This window comes from Myxine glutinosa, chromosome 14, assembly GCF_964187855.1.
Source record: "Myxine glutinosa chromosome 14, kmMyxGlut1.1, whole genome shotgun sequence".
Classification (NCBI taxonomy): domain Eukaryota; kingdom Metazoa; phylum Chordata; class Myxini; order Myxiniformes; family Myxinidae; genus Myxine; species Myxine glutinosa.
The window spans coordinates 31,068,132-31,081,507 of NC_136274.1; positions in this window are offsets into that span (position 1 = coordinate 31,068,132).

Here is a 13,376-nt window from a genome sequence, read left to right on the forward strand (position 1 = left end):
ACATGTAATCATGTTATGAATAGTTCTATCATGATCTATGCCCTTCAAAACATGGGTCTAGACACCTTCATTTTTCAATTATCTGCAATATTGGCTGAGATATGTCAAAAATCGTTTTTTTGATAATGGCAGCAGTAATTTGCATAAAAATGGTATGTGGGACATTTTTTCAGCTTGGGGCCATAGCTAGTCATTTTCTACACATTTTTTCCAATCTAGAAACACTGATTAGAAGTATATCTCCGGGGGGTGCAGGGGGACCTAGTCTTCCTACTAGACTATTTAGTTTACCCCAAGATGCTGCACGCAACACGTGCTGCTCACGAAATAAGAATCTGAAAGACAAGTCCGAGATATCCCGCGAGCCCGTGACGTCATCATGAGAAGTTACAACTAAGCGTGGTGTAATCTGTAATGTAACCACTTGCAGATACCGTGGTGGTGGTGCTGGTGCTATAACCACATTTCCTCCCCGTCCACGTTGATCAATTGGCACAACACGTTTTTGTCAAGTGGATACCAGAAGTGACCATTGACTTCTTAGCAGGAAATGCACTTGGGAAGTTGGGAACGGAGGGCGGGAGGGGTTCGGGTTGTTCGGGTTGAAAACTAGTATTTCGGGAAGGAATGGGGGAAGATAAAGCACGGAAGTACCGGTGGTACCGGTAATGAACGCCATGGGTGCGGAAACCATGAACAAGTAAAGGACAAAAATAAATTAAAACATAAAATAAAACATAGCGATTTATGTATGGGATTACATTTTGCCATATCGGGAGTTACCAAGCACGAGGAATTGCTGTGCATGACGTCATTCCCGCGAATAAGCCTCGCGCCACGAGTGCACGGTTCGAATCCCGCGAGCCCGCCATGCACGCGCCGTGACGTCACGTTGGCGGTTCTCTGAAGCCGTGCGGAAGCAACAGGTAAACCTGGCCCAGAGCTCAAGGTGGAAACTGTGAGGCGTCGTGGGTAGGCGATTCCGCAAACTCGGCCGCCTGTTTTCCAATAAAAAACGCTGCAAATAAAGGGGGGGAAAAGTAAACATTAATAAAACGGGGAATAAAAAAAATCCGCAAATACCACGTGGTGTTCCTGCCGCACAGCCTGGTTTATCACATTTTATTAATTAACGTGTAACCAATGGTAACGCACCTCCCCCTAATCTTGATTGTTCGGTTCATTCAAGGCAATGAAGGGTTAACCCAGAGTGCTCCACCAAGGGGATGTAATATTAATAGTACACGAGGTTGAAACGTTGGAACGACTGGACCCTTCGTTGGGAGTGGGAGGGACTTGCTCTCCGGTCCCTCGATATTACCGCAGCACCTGGGTAAGTCCCCGTGGGGTTACCCTCGTCCTTGGGTTCAACTCAAAATACACCACATGAAAATTATCATTCATTTCCATATACCGATAACATTTACGGTGAACAACACCAGCAACCATAAACAACAACCATCACACAGCCACCAACAATGACATCCATAAACAACAACAACCACCAACAATAACCATAAAAAGACAACCTAACAACCCAACAACCACCAACACCAATCAGAAACTAGAACATCCAAAAACAACCACCACAAACAACAACCATAAACAACCACCAACAACAATCATAAACAGCAACCACCAACAATAACCATAAACAACACCAAACAACCCTAACCAACAGCCACCACCACCAACCCCAAACCAGAACATCCATAAACAACCACCACAAACAACAACCATAAACCACCACAAACAACAACCATAAACAACCACCAACAACCATAAACAACACCAACAACCACCAACAACAATCATAAACAACACCAACAATGACCATAAACAACACCAACCACCACCAACAACAATCATAAACAACACCAACCACCAACAATAATCATAAACAACACCAACAACCACCAACACCAATCATAAACCAGAACATCCATAAACAACCACAAACAACACCAACACCAAACAACCACCAACACCAACCATCAAAAAACAGAAACAACCACCATAAAAACCATAAACAACAACAACCACCAACAATAAACATAAAAAACACCAACAACTACCAACACCAATCATAAACTAGAACATCCATAAACAACCACCACAAACAACAACCATAAGCCACCACGAACAACAACCATAAACAACCACCAACAATAACCATAAACAACACCAACCACCACCAACAACAATCATAAACAACACCAACCACCAACAATAATCATAAACAACACCAACAACCACCAACACCAATCATAAACCAGAACATCCATAAACAACCACAAACAACAACCATAAACAACACCAACAACAAACAACCACCAACAACAATCATAACCAACACCAACCATCAAAAACCAGAAACAACCACCATAAAAACCAGAAACAACAACAACACACAACATCAACCATAAACAACAACCACCTTCTTTAATTGTTATAACTAGCCTTGTCCTGTTCGAGTGTTGGAGTCATTCCAGGAAGTCTGTTACAACATGAATAACACAGTAACACAATCGGGTTCGATTATTTATTGTGTATTTATATTGTTGCGGTTTTTGAAGGTCTCGGAGAGTTGCATCCAACACATTAAGGAACTTTGCAGTTTAGATATATCCGTAGTATTTTGTTTAGTTAGATTACCTCTTCCCTTGGATCAGTGGAAGGGAAACAGGGGCGGATCCCGAAAATATAGGGGGGTGTGGGGGGTTCACTTGAGGTTAAAATATTCACAAATCACAAAATCTACCACCAAGCCTTATTCAAGTCAATGTATTCGTCTTATATTTTTTCACTTGACAAAATTTAGCTGAAAGATGTAAAATGAATATTTTACAACAAATCTAAACACTGCGTATCAGGAATTAACACAGAGATGGAGGAGAAAAGTAACGTGGCTTGGATTCATTGCTGCGTGAACGAAAAAGTTGCTACGATTGTCCATTGTCCAATGATATCTCGCACGACGATCATGTGACAGACTAGAAAGGCACTCGGTAGGGAGCACACCTCCACCAGGTTGAACAGGTTATGTTTGTATCCCGCTGATAAAGCGGATCTGGATTCGGACCTGAACCAAAATCTAATCCGCTTCTTATTGTCGCGTAACAAACTCAACCACCAAGTGTAGTTATAAAACGTCCACAACTTTTTGAGATAACATGCTCTGCATCGTTTTTAGCCCTATCACTCAATGGTGACATGATCAATTATAAAATTAAATAATTATCGTATCTGGATCCTGATCCGGATCTTCACCAAAATCGAATCGATTTGTCGTTGTCACAAATCCAACATGTCAACTAAGTTTCGTCCGAATCCGTCCATATCTTTTTGAAATATCATGTGATATATCGTTGTTGCCCTATCTCTCAATAGCGAAGAATCACTTAAAAATTAATAATTCTCGTAGCCGGATCCGGATTCGGATTTTCACAAAATTCAAATCAATTCGTCCATGTCACACACTCAACCTGCCCACCGGATTTCATCTAAATCAGTCAATAACTTTTTGAGATATCCTGCACGCAAACAAATTGACAGCGGTGAAAACAACCCCTGTCCATTCCAGTTGGCGGAGGTAAAAAAAAAAGGTAGGGGTAGAGGGGGTGGGGAAGGGGAAGGGGTTCACATGCACCCAGTGACCCCCCCCCCCCTGGATCTGCCACTTGGGGTGAAAACATAACCTCCATCCACCATTGATTGAGGAGGTAAAAAAAAAGGTAGCGGCAGAGGGGGTGGGGAAGGGGGGGGGTTCACATGCACCCAGTGAACACACCCCCCCTGGATCCACCCCTGGGAAAGATGCTGTTGTGAATGTAGTTAGAACAATCCCCATTGTTCTCTTCTTCATTCTCCAACCCTGTGTACTCGAACCTCATTCTCAAACACCTATTCTGAAACTCCATCCTTTCCGTCATTCTCAGACTCCATTCTCAAACCACATTCTCAAGACACTTGTCCAACATAAATCCATTTCACCAGCGCTTCAACCATCGAAGCAGAATTCCAGCACTTCATTTGATTAAGCGGCATTCTAGTTCACTAGCACTTCGATCGTCTAAGCCCTGTCCTCATCATTTCACCAAACAAACCAGCAGCCCCACTATACCCATCGCGCTTTGGGGACGAATCACGATAGCTCAATCACAACGCGCCAGCCAATCAGCGTGGCGGGATGCCAAAAATCGGACGTGATTGGTAACAGAGGCAAAGACGATAACATCCCCAGCAACACAGCTTGTATGGAGTTAGTTCTGAGCGAGAGGAGAAAGAGAACGAGTTAGCTCTGAGTTTGAGTTTCAGTACGAGTTCCAGTTCCAAAAGAGTTGGAGTTTAGTTCTAAGCGAGAGGAGAGGAAAGTCGAGAGAGTCGAGTCGAGTCGAGTCCACAGAGCTTCAGGTCCGAGCGACATTCCTGAGAATCAGTTCATAGCGTTTGTTCAAAGAGTCAAGGTGAACCACTCCAGGCACTTAAGTGAACGCGACGCTGAGAAGTACCAGGTGGAACGATAACGAAGCCGTGGATTTCCAGGCATGGTAACCACCTCCTCCCTCATCAAATCTCCTCAGAACTGATTTTTCTCCTGACACGGATTTCACCCACGCACCTTATATATTTGCATATTTTAGCGCGCGCACACACCTCATTGACTCGCACTCTTGTGGAGCATCAACTGAGTCTGCAACAGTTCTTTTCAGAGCTCACATTATACGCACCTGCATACACCACACCTCCCACCTACATGTCTCGATCTCCCAAACCATACACCTTGTTCATTGCACATGAACGAACCGGCTCACATGTGAGTGAGGCCGGGGTCGACACCATACCCTACCGACTTTGTTTTAACTGTCCATCACCCTTGCTCATCTTGATTCCCGAAATGATTGAGGTGCCTGTGTCTGATTTGTGGTAAGATGAATGACTAAGGGGCTTGTTTGTTTCAGTGGAAGGTTCGTTTTTGTGACACTGTTGCTTTTGCCCTTTACATAACTGTTCGTGTGTAAATACGTGCCATTTGCTAACCATTACCATTCATTTTCCAACCTGCCCGAGTGTATCTTTCTCTATTTGTTAGACAGAGTGTGTAAATAGTGAATTGGAATTTCGCCCCGCAGTTTCGCTACCGTCCGAGACTAGCCGATGTCCCACTTAACGGTATCACTCGGCTGTTCTCGATTTATAGTAATGGGCGTCGAGAGCATGGTTCCCTATCTGGGGGGGGGGGGGGGTGGGGGGGGGCATTAATTTGCCAGGAAGGTAACGTGGGAATTTGACACAAGGACCCTACCTACCAAGATTATTTGTTTCAGACGGTGTCCGTGCGTCGAGAGCATGGTTCCCTATCTGGGCGGTATTAATTTGCCATAAAGGTAACGTGAGAATTTGACACAAGGACCCTACCTACCAAGATTATTTGTTTCAGACGGTGTCTGTGCATCGAGAGCATGGTTCCCTATCTGGGCAGCATTAATTTGCCAGGAAGGTAACATGGGAATTTGACGCAAGGACCCTACCTACCAAGATTATTTGTTTCAGACGGTGTCCGTTGCTGCTTAGGAATCCATCGTGCTGCGGAACTAACTGCGGCTCAGGTCCGAGAAGCCACTCGTGACCCAACCGCCAAATCTTTAACAATATAGAAGGTGAATACAAACTACAGAACTACCTTCCCCCGCGCCTCCCTCCCCCAGGAGAATGCATAGCCAGACCCGTAGGTTCCTGAGTTCTGTTATCTCATTAGTATTTGTATTCAGATCAATCTCCCTTTTGTGTTGTGGGCAAACGGGAGATGTGCGTATGTGAGGGCTATAGAGAGGTCTTCTTCTTCCATTATGTTCCTCCACCTCCATCCCCTCCCTCCCCCTTTCATAACTCGACATTCACAGCACTGGGTTCGTAACAATTATACATTTTCGACGCAGTATTTAATTCGGCTTCTCCTCTTTTCAGATAAGTTAGACACAGCTCCAATTCGGTTTATTTACCTCTCCAGACACATTTGAGACATTAGTGATCCTTAACAAACACGTACAGTACGCGTTATCCTTGATTCTCCTCATAACCAATATTTTTCCCTCCATCCTGACATATTTATTGAACAAAAATACCTAATTATTAAACACGAATATCACAAATGAAAACAGCCAAGTCCTCTCAGCTTGAGCTTGCCTAGGCGGGAAGTGTGGAGACCGGGGGCTCTGTGAAGAAGATCCCCGCGCACAAAGCGAGGATGATTGACAGGAGAGCGTGGTGGAGTGTCTGGAAGCGCACCAGTATGGACGCTCTATGCGGGACCAGGCTCAGCCCTGCTTAAGCAAGTATAAAGACGGAATATAAGCGATGTCCTCACCTTGGAACCAAACCGGAGATTGCCTGCCTGTCATCTGAAGGGTAAGACCGTTGTGTTAAGGAGAAAGACCATTGTGCTGAGGAAAAGACCATTGCCCTAAGAGAGTGACCAATATGTGCTGGGCGAAACACCCCCCTCCCCCACCCTTCCCCTCCTACCTATATCAGGATTGGTACCCATCCGTCGACGGTGCCCAAGTAAGACAAGGGCTGACCCGAAGCCCCGAACTCATTCTCCACCATTTCCTTTCTTCCTATCTACCTTCCTTGAAGTGTGATTCTGCTGGGCCCATGTGATCTGTGAAAATAATCAAATAAAACTTAAGGGATTTAAGTGTTACAGGAATTAAGCTTTAGGGAATTCATTGTTTGTTAATTGTGCCTTTCTTTTTGAGCATTGTAAATTGTAAGTAAATGTGTTGTTTTTGATAATTACTTGTAAATACTTATTCTTTCTTTGGTAAACAGTTTTTTCCAACCTGCCTGTTTCGTCTCTTTTCCATTGACTCGGCTAAGGTGAAATAGTGGTAGTTCGGGACATTCTTCCCCAACCAGTTGGCTCCACAACATTAGCCAGGCTGTACTCAGTAGTTCACTCTGCTGCCACTGATTAGATAAGATAAGGTGAGTACGAACCGAGGAAGTGATCCCCGGTTAGGTTGGCCACGTCACTTCCAGGTAAACGGTGTCAGACGCTGGGAGATTCGGTCATCTGATTGGCATTCGTGGTTGATTAGCAACCTAACGGATTGTGAAGTTATCCGTGACCAATGGCCTCAGGACTGGTAGTCTGGAGGAGCCCGAGAAGTCAACTCGTGGTAAACCTCAAGACCCGGATCTGTAACAATATTGAGGTCATCTAATCTCTATTATTGAAGAGATAAACTTGTAAAATGGGTCGTGATGTCCGGATGTCTGTCCGCCCATTAACTTTTTGTTATTTTTGCTGCTCCTCCCTTATCACCTGGCTGATTGTTCTGAAATTTGATACATTTTATCGATTTGATTCTTTTTTAAAGCATGGCTTCGATTTTTCGATTTCGGATCATGGAGTGCTCCCAGGGGGAGCGGGGGGGGGGGGGGCAGGGGGGGGAGGCTCCCATTCCCCAAACTTCGGTTCCCTACTCATCCCTTATTTACAAAGCGATTGCTTTGAAACTTGATACAGCCCTTCTCCTCGATGGTTCGCAGGATCACTCCATCTTGAATTTTTCTAATTCGGATCATGGGGACTCCCAGGGAAGCGGCGGGCTCCCAGGGGGGTTCCCCCAAATCAGCAGAGATCTGAACTACAACCTTAAAGGATGACCGTCAGCCCACTCGGAGCTATTTATTTTACTTTTGTGATGCGATTCCCCAGTAAACATTCAATTTTCTGTGAAAGTCAATTTCATATCAAAGTTATCTTTAAGTATGTAAAATAAATTAGGAAATAGAAAAAGTTTTCTTTTGCTATTCATATTAAATTACCATGTGCTAGTCATATCCATTTACCACAAATAAAATATACAGGAAGCAGCTGGTGGATTTTTGTACTGCAAATAATAATAAATTATTGAAGTAATCAACTCAAGTTACGTAAATGTGAATTACAAGAAGCCACAATAAAAGTTGCAAATTTGTGAATATGTGAAATTAGTTTTCATCAGCTTGTTCCCTTCCTTGAACGTCTATGAGTGGGTTCAGAATAGCACCAAGGAAGCAACTTTCACAAGAACAGTGTGTGAAGATCCAATCTCTGTGAGAAGAAGGGCACACTATGAAGACTAGAACAGCACTCAGTAGAGAGCATACCTCCACCAGGTGAATAGTTTACGTTTTGTATCCTATAGTAGACCAGAAAATCACAATACAGAATCACATTTAATCAAAATCATCCATCCACAACTTTTTGAGATATCCTGCTATATATTGTTTTTGGTCCTATCTCCCAATGGTGAAGAATCACTTAAATAATTAAATAATTATCATATCCGAATCCATATTCAGATCTTCACTAAAATCGAAATGAATCGTCTTTGTCAGACACCCAACATCTCCACCAAGTTTCGTCCAAATCCGTCCATAACTTGTTGAGATATCCTATGTATCGTTTTTGGCCCTATCTCCCAATGGTGAAGAATCACTTAAATAATTAAATAATTATCATATCCGAATCCATATTTAGATCTTCACTAAAATCGAATTGAATCGTCTTTGTCAGACACCCAACATCTCCACCAAGTTTCGTCCAAATCCGTCCATAACTTTTTGAGATATCCTGCTATATATTGTTTTTGGTCCTATCTCCCAATGGTGAAGAATCACTTAAATAATTAAATAATTATCATATCCGAATCCATATTCAGATCTTCACTAAAATCGAATTGAATCGTCTTTGTCAGACACCCAATATCTCCACCAAGTTTCGTCCAAATCCGTCCATAACTTTTTGAGATATCCTGCTATGTATCGTTTTTGGCCCTATCTCCCAATGGTGAAGAATTACTTTAAAAATCCTCGTATTCGGATCCGAATCCGGATCTTCACCAAAATCTAATAATTTCGTCCTGCTCACATACGCTACCTTTCTGCCAAATTTCGTCCGAATCTGTCCATAATTTTGAGATATGTTGTTCACAAACAGAAAGACATGGGTGAAAACTTCACCTCCATCCACATTTGGTGGCGGAGGTAAAAATAGCAGAAAAGCTTAAGATTTGCTACCATGTTGTGAGGTACACATTGCAACGCGTGAAAGAAACTGGCACCACAAGACAACAAAAAGCCAGTAAAACCCAAAATATCCTCCGTAAAGCAAGATAAGCACTTGTCAAGTCAGCAGCTGACAAATTCAATGAAAGCAGGCTGGAACATTAACATCTCATCCAGCACTGTGCTCAGAAGGCATCTGATTGCAGCGGGTCTCCAATGCGGAGTTGCAGCAAATAATCCACTGTTGAGACCACACAATAAGGTGAAAGACTGAAATTTGCAAGGCAACACCAAGACTGGGTGATGGAACAATTGAATCGGGTACTCTCGTCTGATAAATCCAGGTTTGAACCTTTTTGGATCCAAGATAGTGGTTCTCAATTGGTGGTCCATGGTGACTTTTTTTTCGGTGGTCCACAGGAACATTGTCCAAAGTCACACGGCCTGAGAAATAAATTTCAAACCAAAATGTTTTTTTTTTTGTTTGTTTTTTTTAATCATGTCTCAAAAAGGAGGTGGTCCATGAAAATTTTTTGATTGGCCTGGTGGTCCATGGACTGAAACGAGTTGAGAACCACTGATCTAAGAGTTGCCAGTTTGTACATGTAAGACCTGGAGAATGTTACAACACACAATGTTTGCAGCTTACTGTTAAATATAGAGCAGGTTCTGTGACTGTCTCGGGTTGTATCTCAGATTTCGGTGTTGGAAAATTTGTTAAAATCAATGAGACACTAACAAAAGAGAAGTACAAGCAGATACTGCAGCACCAGGCATCTCAGAGTGGAAATCGTTTAATCAGAAGGGGATTTATGCTCCAACAAGATAGTGATCCAAAACACACTTCCAATATAGTAAAACAGTATTTGGAGAACAAGGTTACAGCTGGTCTACTCCAAGTTTCCGAATGGTCACCCCAGAGCCTGGACATGAGTCCCATCGAGATCATATAGGACTAACTGGTTACAGGGAAGAACAAGAGGAACCCAACTAACCTTACAGAACTGTGGAATGCACTAGAGGATATTTGGCACAATATTCAACCTTTTGGATCTAATCATCAGGTGCATCAAGGGTCAGTACTAAGTCCACTACTATTTGTAGCTGTGATGGAGGTGCTGGCTCGGAATGTAAAGGAGGGTTTACCGTGGGAGTTGTTGTATGCAGATGATCTGGTGTCGATTGCGGAGAGTATGGATGGACTGAAGGAGAAGATTAACAAGTGGAAGGAATGTATGGAGGCAAAAGGTCTAAAGGTGAATATCGGAAAGACGAAGGTGTTGGCAAGTGGAAAAGCATGTGGTGAGGTGGAAAGAACTGGGAAGTGGCCGTGTGCTGTGTGCAGAAGGGTGTCGGAGTGAACTCCATGCAATGTACGATGTGCGCTGAGTGGGTTCATCAAAAATGTAGGTGTCTGAGAGGGTCAGTAATCAGTGTGGCAGCTACATTCAAGTGTAAGGTGTGCACAGAGGGAGCTGCAGATGGAGGAAATGGTGAGTTGGATCTTGGAGATGGCGTGAAGCTGGAAGGTGTGAAAACATTTTGCTACCTCGGAGACATGCTGAATGGAGAAGATGGATCAGACTCGGCAACTGTTGCTGGAGTGAGATGTGCATGGAAGAAGTTTTGGGAACTGAGTGGCATGCTGATGAGGAGGGGAGTGTCGTTGAATCTGAAGGGAAAGGTGTATGCTGCATGTGTGAGAAGTGTTATGATTTATGGGAGTGAGACATGGGTAATGAACGTAGAGCAGCAATAAAGGCTGGAAAGGATGGAAATGCGAATGGTTCAGTGGATGTGCGGAGTATCGTTGAGAGAGAGGAAGACAAATGATGAATTGCGGAAGATGATGGGAATAGAGCCTGTGATGGATGCTGTGAAGAGAAACAGGTTGAGATGGTTGGGTCATGTGGTGAGGAAGGATGAAAGCGACTTTTTGAGAAGAGTGATGGAAATGAATGTAGAAGGAAGTAGAGGATGGGGAAGACCGAGAAAGACTTGGCTAAAGGTGGTGGAAGAAGAAATGCGGGCAAGGGGGTTAACAAGGGGAGAAATTGGGCAAAATGGAGAAGATTGTCATGGGGCCCGCAAGGCTAACCTCCCGCTCTAGCAGGGAAAATGGCTTTAAAATGCATGTTGTATTCCTGGCAGAGTGCTTCTGTCTTATACTGGAAGCACGGGTAAAAGAGTGATGGTACTCAAAAAGGCAAAAGGTGGACACACTAAGTATTGACTGAGACTATAAAATGACATTTGTTCTTGTTATTTACTTTTTGAAGCAGTTTGTTTCACAAGCATTTATAAATAATTTACAATAATTAACACACAAGGCTGTTATCACTGATAAATTAGAAAAATTTCCCCTAAACTATAAATATCACTGGAATAACCCAAATGATTGACAATCCAGTATATATAATATATATATACATGCATACATATACATATATATATATATATGTATATACATTGTCTTGCTGATGAAGTTGTTAAAGTAGAAACAGTGCAGTTCAGGGTTAGTGTTATTGTGGCCTTTTGAAAATTTACATTGAATACTGTACACTCCTTAATTTGGATGTCAGTCTGTGGTAAAGCTCTGTGAATGATCGCTACCTATTTTCCATGTTGGTGTTTGTTGGCTCGTCTCAACTTATATTCACAAAACTCTCTAAAATAAAACATCAAGCCAATACGTAATCAAGATTGCAACGTGTAGATGTTGAATAGATTAGTTACAGCAAGACAATGCTGCTTCATGTGCCAGAATCGAACCTTGATCGATAGTTTAGCCTATCTTGACCAGCTTCTCCCTCACCCTCTTTTTGGTTCCCTTCCTGTTCCCCCCCCAGTTTTTCCTCTTGCTGTGGATGAGTTTGTATCCAGCTTGTTCTTTCTCATGGCCATTCTTCCTCCATCCCTCTGTTTTGTCCTTATACCTCGATGTTGGTGCCCACCCCTCACCTTTCCACGACGTTCTTGTTACCTCCGCCACCGAAGGTAGATAGAGGTTATCTTTTCACCCCTATCTGTCTGCTTGTGAACATGATATCTCAAGGAGTTGTGGATGGATTCGGATGAAATTTGTTGGAAAGGTTGGGTGTGTGACATGGATGAAATAATTCGATTTTGGTGAAGCTCCGAATATGGATCTGAGAAGTTGTTAAGTGATTCTTCACCATTGGGAGATGTGGCCAAAAACGATATATAGCACGATATCTCAACAAGTTATGGAAGGATTTGGACTAAACGTTGTGGACTGGTTAGGTGTCTGACAAGGACGGATCGATTCGATTTTAGTGAAGATCCAGATCCGGATACACTAATTTTTCAAATTGTAAGTTGATTCTTCACCATTGAGTGATAAGGCCAAAACAGACATGTAGTATGGTATTTTAAAAGGTTCTGGATGACTTATGACCAAACTTCGTGGATGAGTTGTTCCGGCTACAAGAACAAGCCGAATAGATTTTCGTTCAAGTCCGGATCCAGATCTGGCCTATCGGAGGCAAACAAAACGTAACCTATTCAGCCTGGCAGAGGAATGCGCTCGATGGAGTGATGTTCTGGTTGTGTTTTGTTCTGGTCCATTCTGTGTTCTCACTCCTCTACGAGCCTCGACCTCGTTTTTAAAAAAAGACCGGTCTTTCCACCAGAGGTCGCTCGCACAGCTCAGCACACACTCGGCTTTTGTTCCAGCAAGTTTTTTAATTCGATTAAATTTGTTTTAGATGACACCATCTTTTTAGTGTCAGTTACAACCATATCAAAAGGAAGGGAATTTTTTTTTGTCGATTTAAAAAATACTGTATGTATAGAGAACACAATTATGAGGTAGTTTTGAATTAAAATGGTCCACATGCCATCCAATGTTACTTGCTGATATACAGGGTGTCCACCAAATACTGTTCCAAATTCAAACAGTAATTTAAAAAACCTGAAATGAGATGTAGCGATGCGTTTTACTGCATGTGAAAGAACTGTTCTCAAAGTTTTTGTGATCACGATTTGTCAAGGTCACCATTTCTCATCATTGGTATACTTCTATGTAAGCAACGCATGTCACACGTAACACATCGTCGAGGCGATACTCCTCCTTCCAGATACGGTTCAGAATTCCTGCATTTATGGTCTCGATTGCAGCCCGAATCTTCTTCCTTAGATCCGCAATATCGGTAATCCTCCTTTGATCCACCATGACCTTCACATAACCCCACAGAAAAAGGAATCCATATGGGTTATGCCATCCTGTTCCTAAATGACCTCAGGTTGCCAATAGTTGAAGTACAAAGGTCCCCAGGTAATTGTCCGACTTGATG